We start from the raw sequence: 6,000 nt of genomic DNA on the forward strand, positions 1-6,000 counted from the left end.
TGTAATCATAGGTTTGCGGTTATTTTAGGAGCAAACTGCCACAACAGGTATGTGCACAAAGGGAAATGGCATTGCTGGGGATCGTTGAATTCCACTGATTTTGTCCATGTTCAGATTAAGTCATATATCTAGTACCAAATAATGATTAGAGACATAAATAGCAAAAGATTATCTGTGACTAATGTGCCACCTTAATAGCAAATGTGTAGATCTTTAGGGATTGAAAGTTTTACATCAAAATCTATGGGAATGATCCATCTTATGTTGTAATTTAAGTGCTGCCTTTTATTGGATCTGAAGAGAATTTTAAGTAAACCTTTTGTTATGTACCAAAGTACTTCTTTTCTAACCTCGAGATTGTTCGGTGTTTGCGTAAACTCTGTGCCTAATTTGCTTCTACTTGTGTATATTCTGTCATTGAGCACACTCCAGTACTAGCATGAACATGTTAAGGTTGCAGCCTTTGATGTAGCATAGTCCTCGAAGTTAGGAATTGCACCTCTTTTATTATGGTTTTAAACACCATCATACCATCATAAGATTTTAGTAAGGAAAATGATATATTGCTTCTTGAGGTTGTTGAGGAAAAGAAAAATACAGATGTCATCCATATTTTTTTTTAAAGTGAATACTACAGGTACCTGACAGTACTAGGAGGGAGGGAATGAAATGAGTTTTCTAGAAATGCATAGAGGTCACTGAATAGGGAGCTTCAGATTTGCGGCGCCGACGTTTGAGACAACGCTTGACCTGGATGTTCTCCTCTTCCCTGCGTCGTGTTGAAAAGTAAGCTTTAGATTATGCTGAGACGCAACCCATAAAAAATAAAGTGGCGCCCCCATATGATCGGTGCATGAAATAGCTCTCTACGTCATTAATTGAGCAGACGTAAAAATAGCACAGAACGCGTAGTGAAAACTCAGACGACGCAAGCTATAAATAGATCAACTTTGATACGCAATTCTGCACATGCTCAAAAGAGGGTTCTCCCCCTCTGAACGTCCCCGTTGTGAAAATCTAAAGCTCCCTAATATAAATATGTCATGACCTATAGACCTGGCTGTATTCTTTGTGGCCCTGATATGCAAATCACTGAAGAGTCTCGAGGAGAGGGACACTTCCTGAAGTAGCGAATGTTACGCACGTGAAGGAGATTACTGAGCTGGAAAGATTGTTTTAAAAGCAGCTGATCAATGAAGGTGTGCCCCAATTGAACAAAAATTAACTCATAGTATAATAGAATTTCATGGTTTCTCTTTTACTGTATAATCTGTGGACATTTCAGAAAAGCAGAGGAAACAGATATAAAGATATGTGGGTCATTTGAATGTTAGTGATTCATCAAATGTGGCATCCTGTGTTGACTGGAAGATAGTTGTCATTGGTTACCAAGATGACAACACTAGTATAGTACTAATCATGAATTATCATTTGCCTTTAATGTCTTGAAATGATGTGGGTGTAAATTTTGTTTAATTTATCAGGGTATTCATTCTCGCTTGAAATTTAAACTGATGAAATTTTGTGCGTATTATTGTGTGTTCAAAATGATCTCTCTCTGTGTAGGATTCAGTCATTATTTCTGATGGTTAAGTTGGTCATTGTTTGCATACTCAATGTCAACCAAATGTAGCTGAAGAAGATTTAGGCCCATCTTTATATTTTTTCCCAGATATCTCTCTTATTTGATTTTGATTTGTGTTGCACACCCTTGATAACGATCAGACTTTTTATTTTTACAGTGCATTGTGTCATAAGTAGTGAGTGCAATAGATGGGATACCACAAGTGACTAGAGGGTAACCATCAAAGGGTGCGTTCGAGCGCTCTCCTAAAGCCAACTCGAACGCTCCTAAAGTGTACCGTACTGTACCCTACCGAGCCAAAAGCGTACCAAAAGTTCGCTGTAAAGAATGTACATAGCATGCGCATACATCACAATGCAAAGACATCATTTTCTTTGTTCGGGACAGCTGTAAGTAGTTCAAGCGCTAGGTGAATGACATTCTTGCTACAAAAATGCGTGACCTTTTCTAAGAATAACTTTTGAGGTATGCTTTCTCAACAGAGCACTCGAACGCTCCATATCTGGCACAGTTTGGTAGGGTACGCTTTGGTTCAGTTCGCTTTGGTTCGCTTTAGAGCGCTCAAACGCACCCAAAGTAAATCCAGCAGACTCCAAGCTAATCTACAAGTAATAATCTACACGTACGATCCAATCTACAATTCTGCCATAAGAGAGAGCAGAAGTTTGTCTTACAGAGTTAACCTGTTGCAGACTAGCCTCAAATATTCTAGGGTTGGTGTCACTGTTCATGGGAAGTGCATGCTATAGCAAATCAGCTCTTCCTCAACAGGTTTAATGTAAGAACATCTGTTATCGGGCAAAAAGATACACAGTTTTCATGTATATTTTACAGCTTCCGTAGTGCATGTCTTTTCAAGCACAGTTTTATCCCCTTGTTGCACACATGCAAAACAATGAGTGGTCACGATTGTGAGGATACAAGTTTTTTTTACTTTTATTATTATCATTATTATTATTATTATTATATTTTTTTACTTTTGCTGCAGGATAAAAGATGAGATGCTCTCTGCAATAAGTTGAAGCCAATTTGAATAGAGCTTCTGATCTTTCACCAGCTGTAAAATCTTGTTCCATTGCTTGAGCTAAGACCATATTTCTGTAGTTTTTTTATACACCACTTTGTATGTTAACAAGGCTAAGGGTTGAATATTATGACAAGCATTTCTCAGGGAAAGGAGAATTGGGAAACTAAGTTTCTTGGAGAGCCTATGGGAGTCATTGACGTGGTTGGTCACATCAGTATGAGTCACCCAAAACTGTTCGACAGCATTTCAACGCTCGATAGCAAAAGTGTGTAATGGTAATTTTAGTGTGTGTCATGTGATGAGCAGTTGACCAATCGGGTGGCATAAATTTTATTGGGATGTTTTGATAATGATTCTATCACATTGGGTGCAATTTCCCTGAAGATGGTGATTTGCCCTTTGGATAAGATGATAATTTGATATCATTTGCTGTCAAGTTTGACATGCACTTCCATCCACTGCCCAGCTTCCCTCGTCTTCGTGGTCTCATTTCCTTGGTGATACATGATTTTTATATCACAGTAAAATTGAGTCGGCAAAGACAGAATGTTAGAACTTTGACAATGATATATATGCAATTTGTACAGCATAAAAACAAAAGGAAGAATATGGATCCATTTGCACATCTGATATCATGGTTGATATCGTCGGTTAGAGTAGGCAACTGTCTCAAGCAACGAAGCTTGATTATATGCTGTATTGTTCAAACATAGATTCAACTCAATATTGACTGCATGACTTCGATACTCCAAGCTCTGGGGTTCTTCCAAACTTGTCTTTCACGTCTACATCAGAAAGAGAATGCTTCCATTTGCAATCTTGATCATCATTGCTTGCTTGTCTAATGGTTGGAGCATGTTCCAAAATGCAGCTTGATTTTTTTTTTCATTTATTTATTTATTATTGTTATTATTATTATTATTTTTTTTTTTTTTGGCAGAATCAAATCATGACATTGAGCTCTCTGTACCGTATTGGTGTACAAACATTGCTAGATACTGTGTTAATGGTAACTCTTAACTTGCCCCTTTTCTAACAGCAATTGGACATAGAGATTACTGTATGGTACAGTAGTATAGACAATGAATGATAACAATATCATGAAGGATCATTGTACACTAAAAAATCAGGGTGTAACTTCACACTAGGTTTCTTGAAAAGTTTGTGTGTAGTAGAATTATTCCATCATCTAAATCTCTTTTTACTTATTCTTGAAATAGATTGTTAAATATGTGGGTCCAGCTTGTTATGGACTGCCCTCAGCAGATGAAACAGCATTGGCCTATATCAGGGGCCCTGGTCATGAAGAGGTGTGCATACATTGTGAATTGTAGGGCGTGCAATCACTGTATGACAGCAGCCTGGAAACAACCAATTAAAGAAGGCTTTTTAAGTCGTTGAAGCAATAGCTGCACAACTCTGTGAAACAGGCCCCATATATCATTCTATGAAAAATACACAAGATGAAGGTGCATGATGATTTCAAGTCACTTTTGAAGTTGTCTCATATTTGATAAAAACAGGACTGCATATTACAAAGAATCTGAAATCTTTATTGCTATATTTTCATTGTTGTTTGGGATGGGATTATGTAGCTTAGGTTACTAATATACACATATACAATCAAGTGATCTGTGAACATTTGCCATAATGTGAATATGCCTTGATGCAATTATTGTGTAGTATGTGGGGATATACATATATAATATCTGGGATATGCATTGAAGCAGAGAAAGACAGTTTAAATAGGATCATTTATTCCATTTTCTGTGTCCATAACAAGCCGAGTGATTCATTTGTGAGCTTTTAAATGTGTGATTAGTATGGCACAGGTGTATTTAAAAGGAGTAACAAACTTCTGAAGCATGTGTCATTACATAAATGAAAGGGGAAAAAATCTAGTGCATAATCACACCTGCTGTAAAGAGCAGCAGTTCTTGCTGTGTATGATGTCATGTTTTGCCTACTTGCCAAATATTTAAGATCAGTGTCCATTTGCAACTCAATACAACAAGAAAATATTCCTAAAAAAACTCACAGCTTCAACTGAATGAGGCATTTTAGAACATCTCAAAGTTTTGATGTTCTGTTATTACATATCAGCCATTTTGTCAATAAGTATAAATGTGTTTGTTGTGATAGGCAGTGTGTTAGACTACATGTACTGTTCTTCATCATAACACTCGATCCCCCCCCCCCCCCCTTGTATCCACCTTCAGTATACCTCTTTGAGAACCTGTGTACATATAATATGCATTGTACTATGCCAACTCACTGCTGCAGCATTGCTAGTAAGTGAAGCAGTACTGTAAGTGCAGGGTCGTATGAAAGTTTTAATTTAGTACCATGTGACGAGTCCATCACAATCCCCAAATGTCGGAATTCACAGCTGCCCTGTAATTGACCAAATGCGTAGAATTGAGAATAGATTGTACAATATCAGGTGAGGTGCATTTTTGTTTACCGACCTTAACTTGGGCATAGCCACTCTTCTGATTTTTTTTTTTTTTTTTTGTCTTGATTTTCTCAGGTATGGAGTACACAATGGTAACTGTCTCCACTTGAGATATCAAATCAGATTCTATCTTGCCATTGCCATGTATTTTTTTATTTTTTTTAATTATTGTTTTATGATTTTTGTGGTATCCGATTACACATACATGGCTAAAGTTAATTATCTTTTTTAAGCTTATAGTCAAGTTATGTCATATATTTCTATCTGAAATCTTGGGGACAAGATATACCAGTTTGTCACCCCCCCCCCCAAAAAAAAAAAAAAAAAAAAATGGAAAAAAAGGAGAAAGAAATGACGCGAGATGTTCAACTCCCAATTCCTAAATTAAGTTAGCAAAACTGGATCCTACTTGTAGTTGCATAAGCGATCAGATCATACATAAGTCAGAAAATCAAACATAAGTTTCTTAATACTCAATTCTGATTGGCTGATACCTGAATTAAGTTTGATTTTGTGACTTATGTTTGATTGCATCTATTTATGCACCAGGGTCATGATCAGCAGTTTATTGTCAATGTCAAAGTTTTGGACATTTCTTGTGCTGCAGCTACCTCAAAAGTTTGGACTATCTGTGGACAATCACAGGCTGCAAGGGGCTTAAAGTTTTTGTTAAAATTTTTGTTGTTACTATGAAAACATTAATTCCAACAAGTGCAAGTATTCCTAAATATCTGACAAATCCATGAAGAAATAAATAAACAAAAGCTCTGAGTTTGTGAAACAAGACATGTCATAATTACCTGCTTGAATCACCAAGGAAGAATTTGATTCTTCAAAAAAATGAATGTTTCAGGAAGTGTGTAAGACATGTACTCAAATATTTTGAATTAATGATGTGTGATGTTTACATTTATATATTTAGGCTTGAATCTG

This window comes from Diadema antillarum, unplaced genomic scaffold (assembly GCF_040938485.1).
Source record: "Diadema antillarum isolate AM-2024a unplaced genomic scaffold, OU_Dant_1.0 seq00001416_RagTag, whole genome shotgun sequence".
NCBI classification, from domain to species: Eukaryota; Metazoa; Echinodermata; class Echinoidea; order Diadematoida; family Diadematidae; genus Diadema; species Diadema antillarum.